Raw genomic sequence first — 27,050 nt, forward strand, 5'->3', positions numbered from 1 at the left:
TGAAATGAACATATTTTTGAGGGCAAACATAAAAGATAACTGTGAAAGCTTCCAAGCCTATTTCTGAGATGCCCAGACATTATTTTATAGATTAAAGTTTTCAGCCTACATTATGAGAAAAGAATCATTTCTGTCTCAGAAAATTAAAGTTCTTTTAAGCTAACTCCAACTCCTTCATCCCAAGAAAGGTGAACTCCTTCTGGATTAACCTTGATTAAAACCTGCAGTTGGGTGAGTTTCCTACGGAAACAATGGCTTTGTTTTGTCTTATACTGGACACAATAAGCTGAGTCTTTCATTTGGACTCATTAATGTTTTCCTTTTCCTTTGTGCAATACTGACCAATAGCCATAACAAATTGATTACTTGCCCCTAGCCTGTGACTTCTGCACACCTGAGTGCTTCTCTTGCTATCAGTCTTATCACAGGTCAAGGGTATTAGCAATTAAATCTGCTTATGCCCATTAATTGCTCTTGCAACCATGTAATTTAGGTATAATGCTAAATGGTAAAATGGGAATTGGGAAAAAAACTTTGTAATCAGGAAAATTAATTTTAATATTTTGGAAAACTTAATAAATAAATTCCATTAGATATATGTTCAACAACTCTCAAATAATAGAAAGTCACAAAAATCTAAAATCCAGAGGGATTTTTCAGTCAGGTTGACTATAGGGAGCTTTATGTTTTTGCCCCACTTTTAGGAACCACAAATCAGAAATCGTAGATAATATATTATGGGTGTAGATTATGCGAGAAAGACACATCAAGAGTTTGAGCATGAATATTTACCTAAAGAAAGCCTTTGGCACAAGAATCTGAAGTTTACACATGAATACACATATATAGTTAAGTAAAACAAATGAGTTGGAATATGTGCGGTCTCTGTTGTGAACGCCAATTTTAAGTAACTTGAACCAATCCACGTCATGTTTCTCTCATTTGGTAAGAAAACTTTGTGGTGCTTTCCAGACCTGCAGAAGCTCCCTTGCCAGCCTATGGAGACTCTTTCCTTAGACTTTTGGCTGAGTTATCTGTTATCCCATTGAAACTTGATTCTTCATTTGGACCAGTTTCCCTACTGATGAATTCTTTACCGTGACCACAGGCAGCTGTAACCCCACGTGTCACCACACATGAAGCAGATCTATGCTCTAACACAAAGAAGACAGGCCTGGAGAGCCACATGAGGCCAGAGCTCTCCCAGGGTCTCGCATACAGCAGGGTCAATACATATTGGTAGAAGTAAATGTTCCTAAATGTTCCAGCTGGGTAGTGACTTTACTCAAAATTGATTTTTTTTTCTTTAGAAATGTGATTGCTTCTATAATTTTCTTTCAAGCCTTGCATTGCTGTATAAAGAAGGTTTTATTTTTCTGTCCTGTTATTGATTAGACAAACATTGGCAATTCCAATGTTATCTCTATATTTGAATTGCCCTAATGGTGTATATATGATTTATAACTAGTTGCTATTGTTGATCTTATGATTTTAAATGAGCTTTCTACTCAATAACAGCACAGACGTAAAATCAGAACAGGCTCAAGTCATAATAAGCTTGCCATTCTCCAGCAGCCTAACTTTAATGACTCAACCTCATCTTTTCTTTTGAGTATTATTTCCCCCATCTGTAAAAGGTGAATGGCCTCATGTTAGCAGGCTGTGCATGCTATAAGTTTTGACACACTCAGGTGACACGTCATTGTTGCAGGTATTACTCATCACTTCTTTGACTAGGATTGTTATTTCAATTTTTTAAAAAAGAGCTTTATTGCATCCTGCTGAAGTTTAATGTTTAAATAGCTTTATAGTACTCCTCTATTGGGAAAAAATGCATATTTTAACTTCTTGGTTATAGTATAATTTGAATGAGAATCAAGTTCCTTTTCAAGTGTAAATCAACACAGGGGCAACTGTCCTGTTTAAACTGTACACTCCCCATAAGAACCTTCCTCCCTAGAACTGTTTTAATAATTCAGACTTTCGATGTGAACTGGAATACTGGATAAAGGGTCATGCGACTTGGTTTCTATTTCTGAGACTGTAACTAATTTGCTATTCTTTGGGGACAAGGCATTTAACCTCTTTTTATTTTAGTTCCACCAGCCGTTAAATTGGTTTAAAAATGGTTTCTAGAATAGAATGTCTGCAAAATTACTTTTACCAAGGCAGATACAACTTTTAAAATAATTATGAGTAATAGAAAAGATAAAATCTATTGTAAATGAATGGTGATGTGGAGGCAAAAATACCTGTTGTCTATAGGATCATTATTGATTTCTGTTATTCTTCAAAGGAAATGTATAGGATAAGTATTTGGTTTTCTCTTAAAAATATTTTTAAACAACACAAAGGCAAAAAATTGTAGTGTTTTTTTTTTTCTTTTCTTTTCAAAAACAGAAAAACACATTCAAAAAACAAACTTCAAACTTCTTGCGGGGAGTAGTGAGAACTACAGACTTGGCCATGCTCATGCTCTAGCAGGACTGGGCTGATGGGCCTCATCCCTCTTGTTAAGATTGTGCAGAGTGAGCATTAGGATGGAGGTTTTCAATAAGTTTTCTCCTTAAAGTTCCTTCCCAATTTTGAAAACTTAACATATCCTTACGATTCTTCCTTCTAAGACTTTTTTTTTTTTTTAACTCTTGAATTAAAGTAACCCTCAGGATGAAACTCCTATGCAATGGGAATCGAGTGAAACATCTCTGGAAAGCAAGTTTTAATTAATTGGATGTGCTGATACTTTCCGTCACTACGGAGTACATGTTGATTTTCATAATTGCTAACTCACTTGAAAAGGGAGACACTCTTCACAGCTCCTAAAACGAAAATGGCTAGCCGAGACCTAAATAATTCACACTATGCTTCACTTCCTATTTTTAACTGCTCAGAAAATATTGCTCCTGTCAAACCCAGCCTCTTAGAAGTAACCTCGTGAGAGGATCAGAAGTGCGTTTACAGCATGGAGCAGTGGCTGGGTGCTGTCTTTTCTTTCCCCAGCCATTTTTAGTACCCAAGTTCTCTGGGAAAGTGAAGCAGCCAAGTCTTACGTCAGAGATGAAAAGATTTCCAAATTAGCTATGGCTCTCCAGAGGGCACCTAAAGGATTTATTATTAGTAGATATGTTTATTACCAGGCCACCATTAGTTTAGTGCCTTACATTTTAAAAACCAATAGAAAGAATTCCTTTTAAAAAATATTTCATTGACATAATTAAACATTTTTATTGACATAAAGTGTCAAGAGCCACCTGTGGACTGTATGTTAACTCTGGGCATTGAAGCCAGTGAGGTGATAGGTCTGGCATTTGGAACTTCCCATGGTATCCCCAAAGGGATAGACCACCTGATGCAGGTGCATTGCCCTCTCTGATCTGCCAGAAGTTCCACCCAGCACCAGAGAAGGGGTGACCTGCTGTTGCCACACAACCCCTCTCAGATGTGTGTGACCTGCCAAGATGCTAATCAACCTTCTGACTGCAAGATGTAGAAACCAAGACTCCACCCTGGAAACCTCATTCCTGCCCTCGATATACCCTCTTAAATAACCATGGGAGCCATTTTCTAATGATCTGGCTCCAGCTCCTGTGTGGACTGGACCTATCAGGGGCTCCACGTTTCTGAAACTGTCTTTCTGACTTTGCCTTTTGTTCTTCACTAATTATTCTAGACTTTAATTTCTTAGGTGGCTTCCACCCTCTCTGGAGGAAGAACACCCTAATGAGGTGCTGGCTGCCTCCCCATAATAAACAATTCATTTTTTTTAAAAAAAAGCTAAAATGCCAACACTAACTCCTCTGTCTATAAAAAGAGGAGAAAAAAAGAGGGAGAAAATGGAAAAAAGAAATATCTAGAAGAGGGAATGAAATATAAAATTTTATTATTATTATTATTATTTTGCTAAAATGAAGTGTAAGTTAAGCATTTGGATGAAATTAGATGGAATGTGTTCCTCTCAAGCATTCCCCAAACTACATGCCTTGTCTAAATGTCTTCCCTCCTCAGTGGCCTCCAGCATTGGTAAGCATTTGCTTTCTGAGTCATTCAATAGTTATTGAAATCCACTGGGACCACCTCTTTATAAAGGAGCAGGAATTCTGTGCTAGGGACTTTCTGATGAATAAAGACATCAAGATTTCTTTTCCCTACTTGGTGAAGAGAATTGTAAATTTTCTGTACTTATAGGCACTTCTGTTCACATATCCTTTACATAGACATCCAGTATAACCTACATTCTCTTATAAGCAGGTTAGGGTAGGCCGGTAGAAGTCCTGTTATTTACCCAGATATTTAACTACAGAGAAACTTAATGGGGGATGATAAAATATTTCAGGAAGGCCTATCTACAGAATAGTGCACTATTTTTTTTTTTTTTTTTTGGGATACTGGGGATTGAACTTGGGGGCACTCAACCACTGAGCCACATCCCTAGCCCAATTTTGTATTTTATTAGAGACAAGGTCTCACTGAGTTATTTATACCTTACCTTTGCTGAGGCTGGCTTTGAACTCGCCAACCTCCTTGCCTCAGCCTCCTGAGCCACTGGAATTATAGGTATGGGTCATCATGCCCTGAAAATTACCATTAATTCTGTTACCAGATGGATTGAAAATCTCAGGATATTGTCTGCTCTCTAGTAAATCTAGGACCCTAATTCTCTCTTTGTTACACACACGTACACAGATGCAGATGCACATATATGTATGATGATAACAATTAGCAAGAAACAGAAGAGTTGCCTCAGGGATGAATGGTTATTTCCCAGAAAAGAGGAAATGAGGAAAATGGGAGAGGTAAGAAATAAAAAATACCTTTAGATAAATGACAATTATATTCACATTTCTGATTATATTCCAAATCTCAGAAATATGCATGTTTTGAGGTATAGTAGTATACTAAAAATATGACATATCTCTAATTCTCCCAGGAAACCAGTCAGAAATCTCTTTTAGGAAAAACTGAGAAGAAAGCATGAAGAAGGCTTTGTTTGCTTCCAGAAAATTAAGTCTACTTTCACCATTTTAAACTGAGAGTAAAAAATACGAGTAATCAAATCAAACTTTCCTACATAGAGGAGGTTAGATTGTTCCTTAGTTTTATGTTAACTGTGTTACTATTAAACTTTTCTGGGAGTTGGAATTGCAGCAGCAAATTCTCCACTGAGCAGGGATGTGAATGGTATACTAGCACTCTCACATAGTTAATGGAATTTCAGCTCTTTTTAATGCCATCTTTGAAGACTGGATAGACCGGCCACAAGTCTTGTCTCTGTACTTCTTCAAACATCTCATCTAGAGCTTTTCATTAAGAAAATAAAGAGCAAGAAAGAATAAGACTGTCAAGAAGTGGGGAGACTGTGTGTGTTATTGAACTCCTTGTGTATCCATTTCCATAATTGTATAATAGGAGTAACAATATAATTTGCTTAATGTGAAACCTAAACAAGATAATGATTTTAAAACATCTCAGATATGATATGTACAAAACAATGAATTTAGGTATTTTAATTAATATTATAATTAGGGGTATTTATTAATGTTGAAATATTTGAGTACCTACTTGTAGCAGGCACTTGTATTATAAAAGTTAGCTGGGCTGTTCTCAGTAGTCTGATCTCAATTATACATTATATATCAATCAATTATAATTGATATATAATGTATGATTTGTCTTCCAGAGAATAGTAAATAATTCTAAATGCTGCAATTTTAAATGCTGGCAAATCTTTCTAAGGAGTTCATATAGTGCTATAGAAGTTAAGTTAATGATATTTGTCATAGCTAGAGAGAATCTTGGCTCAAGTAAAGAAAAAAACACTACTGTTAAGAGAAGTTCAAGTTCTATAATTGCTACTCCTTAGCATTACTTTTTTAGGGAGCAGCTGTGTATAGTAAAATGACTATTTGTTACATAGTTATCCTCTATGTTCCTTCAATAGAAGTGTAAGACCTTGGATTTTTGTCCAAAAAGAAAATTCAAAAATCAAGCATTGCCCTATTTACATGGGATCGCCTATCTCCTTTTGGTTGTAGATTACTATTCCTTAATTTTGGTAAGGATCTAACGAACAGATGGACAAATTAAAAGAATCTTCTGCTTTCGTGAAGAGACGCTCTGTTCTCTTTTACATAGAGATGGAACTGTTGTTTCTATCTTGTTTGGGGCATGATTCAAATATGGTCCACTCCAAAACGGAAGGGCCCAGGGGATGGGGTCAATGTCAGAGTCAACATCTGAGTGCTTTATCATGGTGACGTCTCATAACTACCATGGGAGTAAACAGAAATATCTTTCTCCTGTATTTCTTTCTCACTCCTCTTGTTTTTTGTTTATTTTTGTTGTTGTTGTTGTTGTTTTGTGGTGCTGAGGGTTGAATCCAGGGCCTCATGCATGTCAAGCAAATGCTCTACCACTGAGCCACATCCCCAGTTCTTCTCTCTCTCTCTCTCTCTCTCTCTCTCTCTTTTTTTACTTTAATCTCTTTCCATTATTTCTTCTTTATTCCTTTCTTCTCCCCACCCTCTCTTTCTTCAGATGATGGATATTATTGTTTAAAGACCGACATGCTATGTGTTATGGTTTAGATGTGATGTCCCCCAAAAGCACATGGTGTGAGATAATGCAGGGTTTGGAGGATTATAGCCAATGACTATAACCTCAACCTTATCTGTGAATTACTCCCTGATGGGCTTAACTGAGTGGTAACTGGAGGCAGATGGAGTGTGGCTGGAGGAAGTGGTTCCTTGGGGACGTGGCTATGGAGTATGTAGTTTGTATCTGGACAGTGGAGTCTCACTCTCTCTGCCTCTGATCATCCTGTGAGCTGCTTCCCTCTGCCGCACTCTTCTCCACGATGTTCTGCTTTACCCGGAGCCCTGGGGAATGGAGCTGGTCTTCCATGGACTAAGACCTCTAAAACTGTAAGCCCTTAAACTTTCCTCCTCTACAATTATTCGGGTTGGGTCCTTTTAGTCACAGCAGTGATAAAGCCTACTAAAACACTATGTTATTGTATTTTTATTCTTTACAATAGCAATTTTAAAACGTGTTATTTCCTGCTATCGATGCCTGGGGAAAACTAAATAAACACACCCGAGTTTCTCATAAAGGTGGTTTTAAAGAGAGCTTAGCTATGGACTGATTTGATTTTCATTCTTTCAATATTTGCATTTTATCCACATTGACTTTTTTCTAATCTAATTCAAGAATAATGGAGTATATTCAGTGAAGATTTTATTTAAAGACCTGGTTTTTCTCCATTAGACAGTGAACACCAAATTGGGCCCACCTCTGTCAGTGGTAAAATGCTGAGAAATTCCATTATTGGTTTGAGATCTTACTCCTTTCTTGCATATTAGACATAGTAATTACCAAAGAATTCATCTCATAATGATCATATAGAAATTGTATGCCAATTTATGTGGTCCAGAATGATGATCCTTGGAACCAAAGAACAAGTTGGACTGAGAGCTATTTCATGGTGTATATCAGTTTCTGCATCTCAGACTAAACAATCCTTTTCTGGCATGGCAATACAATAAATTACCACCAGATTGTCATGTATGTATAACCACCAGATCACATGTATTTGAAAGTTAAATGACTGACCACAAGATATTCACGTACAATGACCAGAGTACTAAAAAGTTAAATCAGTTATTTTGGTTAGTACAACAGAGACAACCCCAGGTATTTCAACAGGGAAATAGTTCAATACAAGTAATGGATATCTATAGAATTTCTGGAAAGACAAGGGAGCAGAGGTCACTGCCACTAATCAAAATATCAGGAAGCTGCATAATGCACGTAAAACCAATGGAAGACACATGGAAAGTGAGGTCCAAAGGGGATGTAATCTTACACCTGCTTTACCAGTGCTTCTCATTGATAGATCGGACATAGACTTTGCTGATGCAGGTGAGAGTTTGTAGATGATGGAATACACTGGATTTGACACTTAATCATCTTATGAAAGAGTCTATACGCCATTGGGTTTGAAATATCCGAATCCAAAATCCTTAGATTTTTTTCTCATAATTTGTACTAGTATCTACTAGATGTATAAGATTTACTAATTCACATGGGCATCTATCTGTTTTTATTCCTTTATTTTTTTGTTGGATGACTTTAAAATACAAAGATTTATGGGGCCTTAAAATAATTATATTCATGTTAATAACATTTAGATTGTTAGCCTGCAAAAGAAGACCACAGTATTTTTTTAAAATCTGTTCTAAAACAGTTTCAGTTTACAGAAAAATTGTGAAGATGGTTCAGTTTCCGTGTGACTGTAGCCCATTTCCAATTTCCTCTGTTAGTAGTATTTTATGTATTTTTAATTCATTTGTTACAATTTACTATTCAATATTGATAAATTATCACTAACTAAAAGTTCATACTTTAATTAGATACTCTTTGTTTTTTACCTAACATCTGTTTTATTTCTTGGAGGGCATTTAAAATTCTTCATTATACTTCATCATATCTGTTAAGGGTTCTTTTGACTGTGACAGTTTTTCATACTGTTTTTATGATTGTGACAGTTTCCAAGAGTCTTGGCCAAATATTAGTAGAAGGCCTCTCAACTGAGATGTCTGATGTATTTCTCATGATTAGATTGAGGTTATGTGTTTTTAGGAGGGAGACTACAGGTTTAAAGTGCCGTTTTCATCACATCATATCAAGGCTGTACATCAACATGATTTATCACTGTTGTTGACTATGGTCACTTGGCTTAGATAGTGTTAGGTTTCTTCGATTACAGTTACTCTCTTTTTCCTCTTCCATTCTATATTTTTTGGAAAGAAGTCACCATTTGCAATTCATACTTTATGAGTGGGATGTTATTCTCCTCTTCTTTCACTGTGAAATATATAAATTATTCAAAATTTCTCTGCTAGGGAAATTTTTTTCTCCTCCCTTTTTTAATTTATTCAATCATTTACTTATACCTAAGTTTACTCATGGATATTTGTTTTATACTTGGGGTTACAATCCAATAATTTGTGATACATTTTGTGGCTAAAAGTATGTCAGCTTTGACCATGTTAAGCTCTGTCTCACTTGACTCCTATGGTTTTTTTTAAATGCACTTACTTTTTGAATTACAAGATTTTCTTAGATTTATCTTGTGTATTTCCTAACCTCATTCCAAGATCTGCCTTTTCCCCAAGAATCCCTGGTTCCTTTTGCTGGATAATGGTGTTAGAAACCAAGATCTTGGCATTGGGTATGCTCATTGCCACTGGGGTATCATTGTTTCTAGGGTATCTCAGCTGCCAAAGCAAGGAAATATATGTGTGTGCACTAATCCAGATACATACATATCTCTATAACTATTTTTATATGTAAACATCTATCTATGTAAAGCTAGACATGAATCCATACTGATGTACATGGCTCAAATCCATTAGCACAATGTACCATTTAAACCTACTTCCTTTGCTTATTGGTAAATAACCACTTTGGCCACCTGATTTTCACCACCCACCATCCATTTACTTAATTGTTCAATTTCAGTATACATGTGTAATAGTCAGAATTGCTAATCATTCCTCTGTGGGAAACATCTTTGTCAACTAAAGTACAGTGATTCTGCAAAATAATTTGCCTTTAGTCTTAGAGGTGAATTTCCAAAGTGACCCGTGTTCGCACTTTACACATTTTTATTATGATAAAAAAGCATAATGTATCATATGTGCCCAATTCTGCATCTGTGAAGATAAATAATTGGAAAAAAAATTGTCAGTTAAAGGGCATGGTATAGCAGGAAAAGTTGTTTATCTTATCCCCATAGTTTATTTAAGTTAAAAATAACAAAGGATTAGCATAAAAGAATGAGATGCTCCTTAATTTTTCATATCATTTATTGTGTGACATATTTTTCATGCTTGCTATTTCATAATAACTCTTTTATCAAGCAAAGAGAGTATATTTTCAAAGCCCAGAAATCAGAAAGGAAAGATTTTATTATATCATGACTGTCAATCATATTGAATAGAGAGAAAAGAAAAAGATTAAGTCAAAGGAGAGTAATTGTCATTGGGTTTTTTCCTATGGGCTTAGTCATGGACAATGCTCTTTTGCTTGCCCTTCCTGGAATAGTTCCTGCATCTCTGCTCATCCCTGTAGAAAACTTGACCATTAAGTGAAATAATTCAGCTCAAAGGCCTAAGAAAAAGAGGAGAGAGGATATCTGATAATCATCTATTGTCATCTGTGGAAAAAAGTAAAGAATATATTGTTCAAACAGTCCTTCTTACTAAAGTCTTTATTCTTAGAGTTTTCAACCTTTATATACTGCTTACAAAACGAATTCATCAGTTTTTGACCAGAAAAGTAAGGTGTTCTTTGGATTTTTGGTGAAAATTCTACTAAAGCACTTTCCCACCAATTATATTAAAAAGAAGTGTTTTGGAGGATACTAAAGCAAAGAGGTCTCAGTGTATCATTTAAATGAAATTTTGAAATAATGAAAATGATATATGCTAATGATTATAACAATTATAATTCACTCAAATACACAATAATTACAGGAAGTGGGACTCAAGAGAATATACTGAAAGGATGTATATTTCGAGGACAGAGTTTATCTTGTGAAGTGGACATTGCTTGAGAAGATTAGAGGAAGATGTAATTCAGACAGATGAGGTCATTCCTGTCAGAGGTCAAGGTGGAGAGGAGGAAGTATGGACTGTGTTGGAGGTAGTTCTAGAATGTTTGGTAGCATGAAAATTATTATAAAATAGGATTTAAAAGGTAGGTAGAAGCCAGAATACAAGGGACTCTGAGTGCTAGTGGAGGACCTTAAACCTGAAGCACCATGGAAGGGTTTTTAGCAGGAAGTGACATCATCCGAGCCATGCTTCCAAAGAAGAAGTCAGATGGAGGAGCAGAAATAGACTTAGGTAAAGGTTGAGGGACACTGAAGGTGAGAGCATTAAATGACCATGACAAGGGGCTGAGGGCCTGAATGAAGAGGGTAAGAGCAGAAATGGAAGGAATGGGCTGGGACCCAGAAGAGAAAGGACAGTGGGCCCTTGCACGTGATTGACCACAAGAAACTCACATAGTGGGAGAGTTGAAGGCAACTTCCTAGAATCAGATCTGTGGCTACCAGATTATTATCAAGGGCAGGGACCAGTTAAAAGTTGGGGACTTCAGCCTGGGACCAGTTGTTGAATTTGAGGTGAGATAGTATCAGGCTGTAGTTTTAAAAACAGGATTGCTCAAACTTGTCTTGCTAACTATGAGGCACCCCTTGTGTTAGTATTGTGAAGGGAAAGTTGAGACCTTGAGAATGTTAACTCAGCATTTGTAGGAGGTAAATGCAGAGAGTAAAAATAGATGGAATTTTTTGTTTATTGGGGATTTTGATGTACTTGTTTCTGACACTGTGACTTCATACATTATTAGAAACACATTGTACTAAAAATGATGCAGGCTTGACAGTATGTCAGCGATAAAAGTACTGTGGGAAATGCCCTAGGAAAGTTCCACCCCAGTGGCTAGAGTTGGAGAATATTTGCTCATGGTTAACCTGACTTTGTTAACCACTATTCCTAAAGCTACACCAAAGCAGTGTGGTTCTCAATGTGTGATCCCTGGGAACCTGTTGCATGAGGAACTTAATTGGGGCCCTATCCTAGACCTGCTGAATCAGAAACTGTGTGGTTGGGGTCCAGAATTTCATCTAGGTCATTCTGATGCACACAGAGGTTTGAGAACCACTGCACTAGAGCTGTAGTAGCCCACAAGTGACTCACCGCATTAAGCAGGTGGAAAACAGGAGTAGCAGTCCTGGGAACACTCATGTTCCTAACACAAGCACAGCAGCTTCATTAAAGTGGGGGCTATAACTGGAGCCTCGGTGAAGCTAATCCAGCTTCTGCCTCCACTGGCCACAGATCCTGAAATGTAAGAAAGAAAGAAGACATTTACCTCTTATTATCTTTTTCTATGTGAGGCTATTAATCCTTCCCATTTGCCATGAATCACGTCCCCTCTCCTAAGGGTCACTGAAGTCTTCAGTACTTCAGAATGAGACTTATGTGAAATTGAGTTCTTTACAGAGGTTTCAGACTGAGGTAGGGTAGGTCCTACTAGGTCCTACTAGGGTAGGTCCTGAACCAATAAGACTAGTGTTCTTTATTTTAAGAAATGGATTTTGGACATGGAGACAGACACATACCAAGGGAAGATGCTGTAAAGACACAGGTCATTGGAGTCATGCATCTATAGGTAAGCCAAGGAATGAAGGTTTGCTGATGGCTGCTAAAAGCTGGAAGAAGCAAGGAAACCTACTCCTCAGAGCTACATAGAGGGGACAACTTGGTCTCAGACATTTGGCTTCAAGAACTGTGAGACAGTCCACTTTTGTTGTTCTCAACTACCCAGTTTGGGGTGTTTTGCTTCAAGTGTCCTTGGAAACAAATACACGGCTCTAATCTCTGACACTGATGCTCACCCAGTCACATCAGAAACTATTCAGGATTCAAAGGGAATGAAAAGATGCCCACAGAAACAGGCTAATGCTGCTCACTCTGTGGATGGAGAAGCCTATGTGGAGAGGAGGGGCTTCACAGAGAGGTCGGCTCCAGATTGGACGTTCCGAGAAAACCCAATGTAAACACAGAGAAGATGTGACTGTTCTGAAGGTATGTTTTGTTGATCTAAGTTCTATATTGCTTGAAAGACATAATATTCAGGGCTTTTCAGAGAAGATAGCCCGGGATTGTCTGCAGGCATCAGGAGTGCCTAAGAAGGCACTTCCTCTCATAGCCACATGCTGCAGAGTGGGTGGGAAGGCAGGTACCATAACTGTGCATAATAATTCTCACAGGAAAACCGGGTTGAGTCATTCCCACAGTTATTCCATTGAGTTGGGGTTATAGCTGAACACTGCAGAAAGGACTTTTGATACAATCTTGTTTCATCTGCTCTGATGACATAGACATTCATTAATTAAAGAGAGGATTTAAGTGCTGTCAATAAAAACACTGCAGCTGTAAATTGCTCAAGTCCAAGACACACTCTAGTGGCAGTTTCTGGAGCTAATTTAGAAAGACAGGGCTGGGGATATGGCTCAAGCAGTAGCTCGCTCGCCTGGCATGCGTGCGGCCCCGGGTTCGATCCTCAGCACCACATGCAGACAAAGATGTTGTGTCCGCCGAGAACTAAAAACTAAAAAAAAATATATATATATAAAAAGAAAGACAGACTTCAGCTGGGGACGGCAGGCGTCTGTGCTGACAACTTAAGCAAGTCTTCAGGGAGAGGTCCTTTAGGAAGGAAGCAAAGCTGTGTCTCTCAGACCTGGGAGTGGGATTTGGAATGAAAGTTCCCTGCAAGTTCCTTTGGCAAGTTCCTCTGCCAAAGGAGATAGGGGAGAAATGGAATTTCCAAATGCTGCTAAAACAACAAACCAGCAAGCAGACAAACACGCAAGTTCATACGTCCAAATATCCACGGCTCCCCTGCACCCTGTTTCTCTGTTCAGTTGACTAGCTTCTTCAACAAATATTGATGCTGTTTACCATTTAAATTCTTAAATACTGTCCCCATTTCCCATTTTTCCTTTTTATGGTGCTAACTCCACTCCATTTTATGACATTTTATGACTTTTTTATGGCACTAAAATTACAGATTTTTTTCCAGCATATTAAAATATTCAAAAGATAACCTCAGAGATGTTTGAATTTTCACCATCAGTTGGAATTTGGAATATATTGAGTTTAATCTCCAAACCACCTCTTTTTAAACAGAAATAAAACCTACTAAGTATCATTTCGTACCTGCCATATAAATCACCAGTCATTAGAGGCATGGGATGGCATCTGCATGTTTGAGTGATCACAGGCACTGTCACCATGTCACTCGAGAAGCTAATTTTTTTCCTGCCATTTCTCTCCATGCTTTTTCTCTTGTAAGTGGCCAGCGCTCTGTGATAGCATGAATCATTTGAAGAGGATTTAACAAGACACTCGATGCTCAGAAGATGAAGCGCTCCAGCGAGGCGTCTGAAGTCTTCGTGGTGTGTGGATTGAGTTAGACCTTAGAAAACACGAGCTCTGGCAGTTTTTCATAAATTCAGGCTTCTCTGACCCAGAGTTTACAGGACTACATTCTATGCTGCTGCCTTCTTTTGAAGTTTAGCTGCTTATTGATTTTTGATACTTAGAACATCATTTTCTTTCAACAACTGAAAAATTTGGACATGAGCATGAGCATCATTTTACAAAAGGTCCTGATGTTGTTCTGACTGACTTGTATATCAAAGTGAATTGGCTCATTTATGAGCTGTGTATTAAAATGGGGCTTGTGGTAGTGCAAGTGTCAAGTCCCTCATTGGTGTGCCCCTCTCTCACACATATGCGTGTGCGTGCGCGCGTGCGCGCACACACACACACACACACACACACACACACCAGTGCTCAAGTGTGATAGTACCAGCTCAAGTACCAGCATTTCCCACTCTCAAGGGGCCTGTGATTTGCCCCGGGTAAACTAAAGAGTCCAGTTCACCTTGACATTATAAGACATCAGAGAAAGAACAAGATTCCCAAAAAAAGACTGAGAACAAACTTCTTATTACCAATTTAGCAGCAAAGAGGGCCAGAACTCATTAAAATTAATTTATATAAATCAAAGAAATGTAACATCTTTTATTTCTGAACATCTTGGCTAGTTGTAAATTCATAGTTTATATGTATTAACTATAATGAAATTATAGTCTCAATGACAAAAATCTCAAGATAGGGAAAGAATAAAGAAGACTTCATGTTATTTTACATAATGTGAGAAACAAACAAGTTAACATCTATTCTGTTAAAATTAATCTTGAAGTCATAGTAAAGCAATATTTATTTAAACATAAATTGTTGATATAACAACTATAGTTTTCTTCTGTTTAGTATTCATACTCAGATCCTGACATTTCATTTACACTTAGTCTGTACAAAATAACTAGTAAAAGCCGTAAGTAAAAATTAGTTTCCATATATTTTTTAAATATTTATTTTTTAGTTGTCATTGGACACAATCCCTTTATTTTATTTATTTTTTAATGTGGTGCTAAGAATCGAACCCAGGGCCTCACAAATGCTATGGGAATGCTCTACGACTGAGCCAAAAGCCCAGCCCTTCATATTCTTTTTAATAATAATGATTATATTTATTTTTTAATAACAATGTCACATGCTGTTTTACGAAGAGAAAACACATTATATTGGCAAATGAGAGCAAGCAAGGAAAAAGAAAAAATAAAAAGTAAAAAGATAAAAAATTTAATTATGATGACTTTAATTATAATAACTTTAAAACTTTTTTATTATTTCTAATCAGTTATACATGAACAGAAAGATTTTTGATTCATTGTACATAAATGGAACACAATGTTTCATTTCTCTTGTACACAATGTAGAGTCCCACCATGTGTGCAATCATACATGTACCAAGGGTAATGATGTTTGTCTCATTCCACCAGCTTTTCCTATCTCCCTGCCCCCTCCCCTTTCTTCCCTCCCCTTGTCCCAAAGTTCCTCCATCCCCACATCCCATTATGGATCAGCATCCACTTATCCCAGAAAACACTCAGCCTTTGGTTTTTTGGAATTGGCTTACTTTGCCTAGGGTGATATTCTCCAACTCCATCCATTTACCTGCAAATGCCATAATTTTATTCTCTGAGTGATACTCCATTGTGTGTGTATACCATAGTTTCTTTATCCATTCATCTATTGAAGGGCATTTAGTTTCACAGTTTAGCTATTATGAATTGTGCAGGTATAAACATTGAAGTGGCTGGGTCACTATAGTATGCTGTTTTTAAATCCTTTGGATATAGACAAAGGAGTGGGTAGGTCAAATGGTGGTTCTGTTCCAAGTTTTCTCAGGAATCTCCGTACTGCTTTCCAAACTGGTTGCACCAATTTGCAGTCCCACCAGCAATGTATGAGTATGAGTGTGCCTTTTCTCCCACATCCTCACCAACACTAATTATTGTCTGTATTTTTGATAATTGCTATTCTGACTGGTGTGAAATGAAATCTTAGAGCAATTTTGATTTGCTTTTCTTTAATTAATAGAGATGTTGAGCAATTTTTCATATATTTGTTGATCGATTATTTATCATCTTCTTAGAAATGTCTGTTTAGCTCCTTAGTCCATTTATTGATTGGGTTGTTTGTTTTTTGGTGTTAAGTTTTTTAGTTCTTTATTTATCCTGGAGATTAGTGCTCTATTTGACATGCATGTAGCAAAATTTTTTTCTCCCCAAATGTAGGCTCTCTCTTCACCTCATTTATTGTTTCTTTTGCTGAAAAGAAGCTTTTTAGTTTGAATCCATCCAATTTATTGAATCTTCATTTTATTTCTATGCTTTAGGACTCTGTTAAAAAAATTCGGGGCTTAATCCAACATGATGAAGACTTGGGTCTACTTTTTCTTCTACTAGGCACAGTGCCTCTGGTCTAATTCCTAGATCCTTGAACCACTTTGACTTGAGTTTTGTGCATGGTGAGAGATAGGGTTTAGTTTTATTTTGCTACTTATGGATTTCCAGTTTTCCCAGCACCATTTATTGAAGACACTATCTTTTCTCCAATGTATGTTTTTGGCACCTTTGTCTAGTATGAGATAACCATATTTATGTGGGTTTGTCTCTGTGTCTTCTATTCTGTACCATTGGTCTACATATCTATTTTGATGCCAATACCATGCCATTTTTGTTACTATAGCTTTGTAGTATAGTTTAAGGTCTGGTATTGTGATGCCTCCTGCTTTGCTCTTCTTGCTAAGGATTGTTTTGGCTACTCTGGGTCTCCTAATTGTCCGAATGAATTTCATGTTTGTTTTTTCTATTTCTAAGAAATTACATTGGGATTTTAATTGGAATCATACTGAATCCATATAGAGCTTTGTAGTATGGCCATTTTGACAATATTAATTCTGCCTATCCAAGAGCTTGGGGGACCTTTCCATCTTCTAAGGTCTTCTTTAGTTTCTTTCTTTAATGTTAAATAGTTTTCCTTATAGAGGTCTTTCACCTCTTTTGTTAAACTGATTCCCAAGTATTCTATTTTATTTTAATTTTTGAGGCTATTGCGAATGGGGTAGTGTTTCTAATTTCATTTTCAGAGGATTTATCAACGATGTATAGAAATGCATTTGATTTATGAGTATTGATTTTATATCCTGCTACTTTGTTGAATTCATTTATTAATTCTAGAAGTTTTCTGGTGGAGTTTTTTTGGATCCTCTAAGTATAGAATCATGTTGTCAGCAAATAATGGTAGTTTGAGTTCTTCTTTTTCTATTTGTTTCCCTCTAATTTCCCTTTAATTTCTAATTACTCTGGCTAGAGTTTCAAGGATGACGTTGAATAGAAATGGTTTGTTTGATATACAGAGATGCCCCGTTGTTTGGGGCATAGATATTTATGATTATTATGTCTTGTTGATGTAAGAATCCCTTAACAAGTAGGAAATGTCCTCCTTTATCCCTTTTCACTAACTTTGGTTTGATGTCCACTTTATCTGATATGAGGATGGAAACCCCTGCTTGTTTACACGGTACATGTGAGTGGTATGTTTCCCCCCACCCTTTCACCTTCAGTCTATGGATATCTTTTCTAGTGAGATGAGTCTCTTGAAGGCAGCATATTGTTGGGTCTTTTTAAAAATGCAATCTGTCAGTCTTTGTCTTTTAATTGAAGAGCTTAGGGCATTCACATTTGGGGTTATTATTGAAATGTTATTTGTATTCCCGAATATTTTGGTTTATTTTTGGTTTTTAACTTGACTTGGTTTCTCCTTTGATTGGACTTTCCTTTAGTGTCGTTTCTCCCTTTGTTGATTTTCATTCTGCTGTTTTTCACTTCCTCCTCCTGGAATATTTTGCTGAGAATGCTCTACAGTGCAGACTTTCTTGCTGTAAGTTCTTTTAACTTTTGTTTATCATGAAAGGTTTTTATTTCATCATCAAATCTGAAGCTTAATTTTGCTGGATATAAGATTCTTGGTTGGCGTACATTTTCTTTCAGAACTTGGTATATGTTGTTTCACGATCTCCTGGCTTTGAGGGTCTGGTCTGAAAAATCTCTTGAGATATGGATTGGTCTCCCCCTATATGAAATTTGATTCCCTTCTCTTTCAGCTTTTAGGATTCTATCCTTATTCTGTATTCTAGGCATTTTCAGTATAATGTGCCTTGGTGTAGATCTGTTGTAATTTTGTACATTTGGTGTCCTGTAAGCCTCTTGTATTTGATTCATTCTTCACGTTTGGGAAATTTTCTGATGTTATTTTATTGAAGAGATTGTGCATTCCTTTGGTTTGCATCTGTGTGCTTTCCTCTATCCCAATAAATCCTATATTTGGTCTTTTGATGCTATCCTATAAATCTTGGATGTTCTGTTCGTGGTTTTTTTTATCATCTTCACAGTGTGGTAAACTTTGTTTTTAAGATTGTATATTTTGTCTTCATTATCTGAGATTCTGTCTTCCAAGTGATCTGTCTGTTGGTGATGCTTTCTATTGAGTTTTTTATTTGATTTATTGTTTCCGTCATTTCAAGGACTTCTGATTGGCATTTTTTCAGAATCTCTATCTCTTTCTTGAAGTAATCTTTTTGCTACCTGTATTTTCTCCCTTATCTCTTTGTTGGTATGATCAATGGTTGCCTGTTTTTGCTCTCTTATGTCATTCTTTAATTTGCAGATCATTTTAATTATGTATATTCTGAACTCCTTCTCTAACATTTCATCAACTGCACTTTCTATGGATTCTGTTACTGTAGTATCCTGATTTGTTTGGGACACTTTCTTTCCTTGTTTTTTTCATGTTATGTATGTGTCTTACTTTCTTGCAGTGAGGATCTGGGGTATTACAGTGTCTACCCTATAAACTTGTAGTGTCCCTGCAGATTACCTGTGCCTCTTCTTGAAGTTGGGCTTCCAGATCCCAGTCGGTGTCCCAAGATGGATGCTACTGCAGCTAAAGATGGTGGCAGTGGTAACAGAGGTAATTCAAGATACCAGTGGGGGTGTCCCAAGATGGATGCAACCACTTTCAGAGAAGGGGCTGAAAGGACAGGCCTTACAATGGCTTTGGGCTGCCTGTTCAGAGATGCAGTGCTGTGTCGAGACACGCTGCAGTGGGCAGTTGCCTCCAGGTTCTGTCTGTTGTTCAAAGGCGGAGGCTAAAACGTGGGGAGGGCTATGGCTATGGCTGCAGTGTCCCAAGATAGAGGTGGGATGGGGGAGCAACGTGTTGGTAAATGGGAATCCACAGCGTGGTCCTCCACTCTGTGGGGGGGTGGTCTTGGGTCTGGCCTGGGCTCCTGTGTGAGTTGGCAAGGTAGTCCTGGGCCTGACCTGGGGTTGGGCTTCTGCATGGGTCTGCAGGGGTTGGCCTGAGCCTGGGCCTTGGCTCCTGCATAGGTAGGTGGGGGCGGTCCTGAAAAATTTAGTCAATTTTTAAACCAATTATTTGCAGGTTCTCATATCAGAATTGAAACTTGTATCTACATTTACTCAAATGAAATTTAGCAACTTGCCCCATCTAAGGTATATTGGGGGTTCTCAACTCATTTTCTTTGCCCTTCCTCTCCAGCATTGCTCTCTCTCTGTGTCTGTGTCTGTGTGTCTGTTTAATAGCAGAGAATATATTAATATTAGCATACACTTTATGCCCATATTACCTTTGCCATTCCCAGGCCATCCTTCCTACTTGTTCCACTAATGAAGACAATTGACTGTCACCTGTGGGCTTCCCTGCCTCACCATATCAAAGACCAATTGTGAATTCAGACAAGAGGAGAATCTCCTGATCAACCTCTAAGACTCAGCCAAACCACTCTGGCTGCTGGTTATACAGTGATTGTCAGAAAATTGTAATTTGGATTTGGTGTTCTCTGCATCTTGTGCATAGCCCTTGCTTTCTCCCATAATTGTTGCTTTGCCTGAGTTTAGTAGACGTCTAGCACAGTTAACACGTCCTGCTGTGCATTGTGCTCTTGCCCTCATCACATACCCATGTGCCATCCCTGGTCAGTGTTCTTGATCTTGTCACCTCAACCTACTTCTCTCAGTCCTTTACCGCTCAAGATGGCTACTTTATTCATTCAGTGGTTCAAGATGAAAGTGTTTGTTCATTTTTGATATTTTTCTTTTCTTCATACTTAGGTGACCCATAAATCCAGTTTGCCTGGGATATCCAAGATTATGTTTATTTTTTTTCCCCAGCATAAATTTTAAAAGAGTTCTTATTCATTCTCAAGGTGTCTTGGCTTGGATAATAAATGATATGCTCATCCAATTCTTGCCCCATGGAGTATTCTATACAATGCACCAAAAGTCTTCATTGGCACTACCTTCAAAATATATCCAGTATCCACTTGCTTCTCCCCATTTCCCATACACTGTCTGGGTCCACATTTTATTCTCTCTTGGACCATAGCAATAGTCTTCAGGCTGCTTGTTCTGCTTCTGTAATTGCTTCACTTCAATCCATTCTCTGCACAGGGTGGGCTTGTGTCACTCCCTGCTACAACATTCCTGTCACTTCCAAATCAAAGCATCTTGCCATGGCCTATAAGGCTAGAAGCTATCCTGCCTGTTTGTCTTTCCATAATTATATGCTAACCCTCTTCCTCTTCAGTTTTCTTCCCAGCTGCTGCTTATTCTTCTTGCTGAGTTGTGAACACATTGCACTCACTCTCATCGTTGTAGTTCTCTCTGCCTAGAATTCTTTTCCCCTGGCCTTGCATGCAGAAAGCCCAAAATTTATTCATCTCTCTCTCCATTCAAAGGTCAGCTCATCTAAGATGCCCTCTTTGGGGTATCTGTCCTGATTCTGGGCAGGAAACAGAAACAACTGTAGATGTTCCGAGTAGAGAGAAATTTGATTTAAAAATTAGGAGGTTATAAAATCATTAGAAGACAGAAAATCAAAGGATCATTCTTCAACCCCAGGCTTCAGGTCACATTGCAGCACAGTTAAGGAAATTGTTGATGGTACTGCTGCCTCCACAGCTGCTGCCCCGGTCACCCCATAACCATGAAGGAGATATTAGTGGACACATGCTTTTATCTGTTGAATTCTGCCAGAGGGTTCCACTGTGCAGGAAAGTGACCCTTTATTGCCCTGAATCTTTCACATGTTTTGCAAGGGCACCACCTTACTGGTGGTACTTAAACCATGCTTACTGATCTAGCACAAAGGTAGGCCTGGGAAACATTTTTCCAATTCTCTTGTAACTAGAGGACATAGGTGGGGAAGGACCTGGGTCCAGCGTGCCAACAGGCTGCACATAATCCTCTGGACCCTGTTCCAATCTCATCTTCACGCTGCTTAATTTTTCTCCAGAGCATTTCTCACCACCTAAAATATTTACTTGTTTGTTATACCTGTCTTTACTAATAAAGTTTAAAACAAGCACTAGAAAAATATTCTGTTGGCATAGAGTAGAGCACTTCAGAAATAGGCGGCGAACATATGAATGAATAATGAAATCCTTCCTGTAAGACATATCTTAGATGGATGATCCTAAGTAAAGTGCAAAAATAAATAGTATGTTCCATATTGTATAGGAATCATTACAGAGGATTTTTCCATTGGATAAGAAAAGGGGAAAACATCAGTAAATTTAAGAAGAAAGCAGTTTTAGGTCAGCAAGAATTTGTGGGAATGAAAGCAATCAATTCATTGTACTCTTGCAATTATAACTGGAAATTATATTTTCTTCTCCTGGGGAAGAAAAACAAAGGGATAGCTGATAGTTGGAAGTAGCAGCAACTTTCTGTTATTTTTTCCATCTCTCACTATTCTTCATGGGAGGTGATCTGATTGATGAGATTGTGGAAACTCTGTATATGCTGGCGTAGCTCTTCTGTTGCTCACAGGACCTGACAGCTGGCAAACCAAATGCTAGAAGCCAACCAGGCCAACTTTCCCCCTGCAGGGAGTAGCCTGCAATTGTCCAGCTTCTCTGCTTTTGACTGAGGAGTTAAGTTCAATTTATAAACAAAAAAAAAAAATTGAAGACTAGTTTTATCTCCTTGGTGAAACTATTTTCCTCAATAATAAACCAGATTATTTTTTATCTTTAGTTTTTTCTCTGTGATTATTTATTATAGTTCTCATACTTAGATACATATTGGAATCACCTGAGAGATTTCAGATATATTGATGCCTGGATCCCACCTCCCAAGATGCAAATTTAATTGTTCTATGATACAGGCTTGAGGATTAGAATGCTGAAAAGCTCCTCAAGTGATTCTCAGAATCATCTAAGGGTTTCTGTGATTGCCTAAAAGACGGGTGTCAAATAGTGCCTTCCAAACTCAATGCAGCAGATTGAAATTGGTATTAGTTTATTGCTTGCCATATGTTATGGACTGAATCATGTCTCCAAAAAAGAGAGGCTAAAGTTCTAATTCTTGGTTCTTATGAATGTGACCTTATTTGGAATTAGTCTTTGCAGATGTCAACAAGTTAAAATGAGGACATCAGGATAGATAACCCTGTACAACAGGTGTCTTTATGAGAAGAAAATAGACAGAGAGGGATATGCAGAAAGATGAGGACCCTGTGAATACTGAGGCAGATATTAAACTGCCACCAGCCAGGAAGGCCTGGGGCTACAAGAAACTGAAGGTCACAGGAAGTTGTTGCACTGGAAGTTTCAGAGGGAGTCTGACCCTACCAACACCTTGATTTCAGACTGTTAGCTTCCAGAACTGGGAGAGAAGAAATTTCTCTTTTTAGCCACCAATTTATGGTACTTTGTTATGGAAATCCTATAAAGTAATATGCATCACTTGAACATGCTTTTTAATAGTGCCTTTCAAAGACCAGCACATCCTTAGAGATTGTACATTCTACTTATATTCCTTGAAAAAAGTTGTTGGATTTTGCTAAACTCTTCATTATTCAAAACTCTCTTATGCTTCATTATACAATAATCATTCTTCAGACTGTAGTTGCAGAATCCCCTGGGACCTCACCTAAAGAATTTTTATCATGTCCATTTGTAAGAAAATGGCTCAATGAGATCTTATAGAATAACCCCATAAATAATGTACACTCAAATAAAAATCAATTGACTTTTCCTAGGGCATCACCATGAGTCTGTCAAAACTTCTGAGTTCCTAAGGATCATGGTCCCTATAAATCAGGGTTGTTATCTCGTATTCACACACATGCATAAATACTGCTTTTGAAAAAATCTGCGTCTCCTTCACCTTTTAGCAGGCACATGTTTTTTTTTTTTTTTTTTTTTTTTTTTTTTTTAATTTTTTATTGATTATTTAAAGCATTACATAGCTCATGATATATCATCTTTCATACATTAGACTCAAATTGTGTTTTGAACTCCCATTTTCACCCCAAATATAGATTGCAGAATCACATCTGTTACATATTCACATTTTTACATAATGCCATATTAGTGTCTGTTGTATTCTGCTACCTTTCCTAACCCCTACTATCCCCCCTCCCCTCCCCTCCCCTCCCATCTTCCCTCTCTATCTCCCCTGCTGTTGTTCAATTCTCTCCCTTTTTTTTCCCTCCCCCTTGCCCCTCATAGCCTCTTATAATTTTATGTATCCTTGAAGGTCTCCTACCATTTCCATATGCTTTCCCTTCTCTCTCCGTTTCTCTCCCCCCATTCGTCTTTGTTTACTGTAGTCTTTTCCACATGCTCTTCCTTCCTGTTCTGTTCTTAGTTGTTCTCTTTATATCAAAGCAGACATTTGGCATTTGTTTTTTAGGGCTTGGCTAGCTTCACTTAGCATAATCTGCTCTAATGCCATCCATTTCCCTGCAAATTCTATGATTTTGTCATTTCTTAGTGCTGCATAATATTCCATTGTGTATAGATGCCACATTTTCTTTATCCATTCATCTATTGAAGGGCATCTAGGTTGGTTCCACAGTCTAGCTATTGTGAATTGTGCCGCTATAATCATTGATGCAGCCGTATCCCTATAGTGCGCTCTTTTAAGGTCCTCAGGGAATAGTCCGAGAAGTGCAATAGCTGGGTCAAATGGTGGTTCCATTCCCAGCTTTCCCAGGAATCTCCATACTGCTTTCCAAATTGGCCTCACCATTTTGCAGCCCCACCAGCAGTGTACAAGTGTACCTTTTTCCCCACATCCCCGCCAACACTTGTTGTTGTTTGACTTCATAATGGCTGCCAATCTTACTGGAGTGAGATGGTATCTTAGGGTGGTTTTGATTTCAGGCACATGTTTTATGTGTGCTCTCTCCCTATCTACCAGGTGATTGGACCAGGAGTGTTTCTGTGATCCAACATTCCCATGCTCATAGATTAGCCTTTGAAATATGTCATACAATGAAACACAGAAAGATGATCTGAATGTACCAAGTTCCCTTTTGAGATAATTTGAACTCAAGACTTCCAAGGAATTGGATCCATTAGTAATAGGGACACATTCTCTGAAGAGTTCATTTTTGTCCAGCCCAAGTTATGAAGAAATATACTATTGAGGCATACAAAAAGAAACAGAAGAGATACACTAGTTGGAGCAATGTCTCTGGAGAAATAATACTGTGAAGTAATACTGTGAGAAGGGAAAAGGAGTTGGATGGGGAGAGAGAGAAAGAAAGAAATGAACCAATTCATAGAAATGCCTCCTTTTATTTGGAAAATAGTGCTCTATATGTGTAATAAGAATTTTAATGCATTCTGCTGTCATATATAAATAATACAAAAGAAATGCCCCCTTTTCTGAAGCCAACTGCCATGATGCTACTTCTAGTCTTTATATAACTTCCAATAAATTCTTTTATTATAGTTCAGTGTAAGTTTCCATTTTAAAAGAAAGATCCAAATTAAAGCAAACTCTTTATGTCAAGTCATTTACCTTAAATGTAATCTACTACTCAAGTTTATGTATATGCAACTTAACAGAACTGGGGTTTCCTAAAAGATATCTCACTAACCACAGTGAATCTTGGAGAACCTCCCTGTTTCTAAATTACATTGCAAATATTTCATACCTAAATCAAAAGTAGAAATGCTAGGCCATTAGTAGTAGTCAGCCTACAATGGTATCTGATTAGTCTATTCTATACTTTAAAGTAGAAGAATACATAAAAATGTAGACTACTGCCTTCTCTTGAAATTTATGTCTGAGAACAAAATGCTAACTTCCTGTGGAACAACAGATGTCTGGATTTGAATAGGATGGGAGCTACTGGCCTTGGATTGTATCTGTATGTTCCAGTGAGCTATAGTTCACCACTCTGTAGGGTGGCCAACTATTAGTTGCCATTGGAGATGGGTTTTACACTATTTTGTGTGCATGTATGAGGGAGGAGAGAAGTGATAGTTCGACTGTCCCTGAAACAAGAGAGAGAATTTTTTTATTGCTATAAGACTATTCTTATATACTCAATCTAAAAGCACAGAATTATCCAAAAAAATGCAAACAAGAAAGAATTGTATAACTTTCCTAATCCAGAAATATATTCGATACAGTAAGCCCAGGCTGACATGAAAGACCAAAGTTTTTTGCCTTAAAATAAAATATCCCAGGGAGATTCATGAAAAGATACTGGCAAACTTGCTTTCCTTGAATTTTCTAGGGCATTCAGATTAAACTATAAATCACAACCTCTTTTCTCTTAAAAACATAATACATAAAAGAAAAAAGTGACTTGTGAATATCTTGCTACATAATTTTGCACAATTGCACAATGCTCTTCTTTGGGCAGGGGGCCGTATTTTGTTGTTGTTGTTGTTGTTGTGTTTGTTTCTTGTTTTTTCTTTCACTGTTTGGTTGACTTTCTTCTCTTTTGTCCTTGACCCTTTTGCCTTCATCAGTAACCTCTCCAATCCCTTCTAAGCAAATAATTTGTGTTAACCATTTAATATTATCCCTCTATATACTCCCATGTTCTTTGGATCATCTTCTGAGATAAACACGCACACACACAAACATACATCCATACTAAAATGTTTTATTATTAAAGTTTTATAGTTTCCCAGTTTGAATTTGGGTTTAGCTTCCATTATTGGGATTTTGAATCTCATTGAATTTCAAATGATATCAGGTTGCATTCCAGAAGATTCTCAGCAATGCATATTTTGGTAGCAATACATAAGAATATTATTTTGTTGGCATTAATTAGTGTTAGGTGTTATAAAGCTTTTAATTTTTGCTTGCTTGATTAATGTAAGTTGATTTCCTTGTTATAGTCCTATTTAATTTCCATAACTACTAGTGGATTGAGTTTCTCCACACTAATTAGACATTGTATTGCTGTGTTATGAACTGATTATTCGTGTACTTTCTCTGGTTTTCTGTTTCCTAGTCTTTTTCTTGTCAATGTTTCAGTAAACCTTTTAGTGTAATACAGATGCTAACTTTTTGTTTGTATTATTTGCTATCATTTTAGTTAGCTATTACCTACCTATATGTAGTTATCTTAACATGATTGTTCAATGTTTTAAATTATAGGTAGTTTTTATTTTTTAATCTTCTGTGTTTACATCTGGAATAAGAACTCCTATTCTCTGCCTGCCTTCTAGGTTTTCTCAAAATATTCATTTTTGATTTTATTTTCGTGTTTAATATTTTACTCTCTGTAGTATATTATAAATGTCCAATTTTGTTTTTATCTAGATGGACAGTTTTCATGTTGTTACTTAACAAATTATTTTCCCTCTGGTTTGATTTACCACTTTGTGAGATATTGAATTCTCAGATAATATTGATTTTATTTCTTGATTCTCTGTTCTGTTTCATCATTTTATGTGTATAATGTGTAGAATTATAATTTGAGCATAGTGGCAGGTGTTTTATGTCTTCAATATACTTCTATAATTTACTTGACTTATGCCTTAAATTTATTCCAAATTATATTTAGGAATTGTCACTATTTTAAATAGAATGATTTTCTTCTTTTCCCTTTGCAGGTGCTTGTTGCTAGGCCAGAATATTCTACTTGTTTTTTAAGTCTATCTTCTCCATAGTTACCTTCACAAATCATTTAATTAATAATAAAATTTGAAAGACTGGGGAT

The sequence above is a fragment of the Spermophilus citellus genome (genome assembly GCF_964194105.1).
Source record: "Spermophilus citellus genome assembly, chromosome: 16".
Taxonomy (NCBI): Eukaryota; Metazoa; Chordata; class Mammalia; order Rodentia; family Sciuridae; genus Spermophilus; species Spermophilus citellus.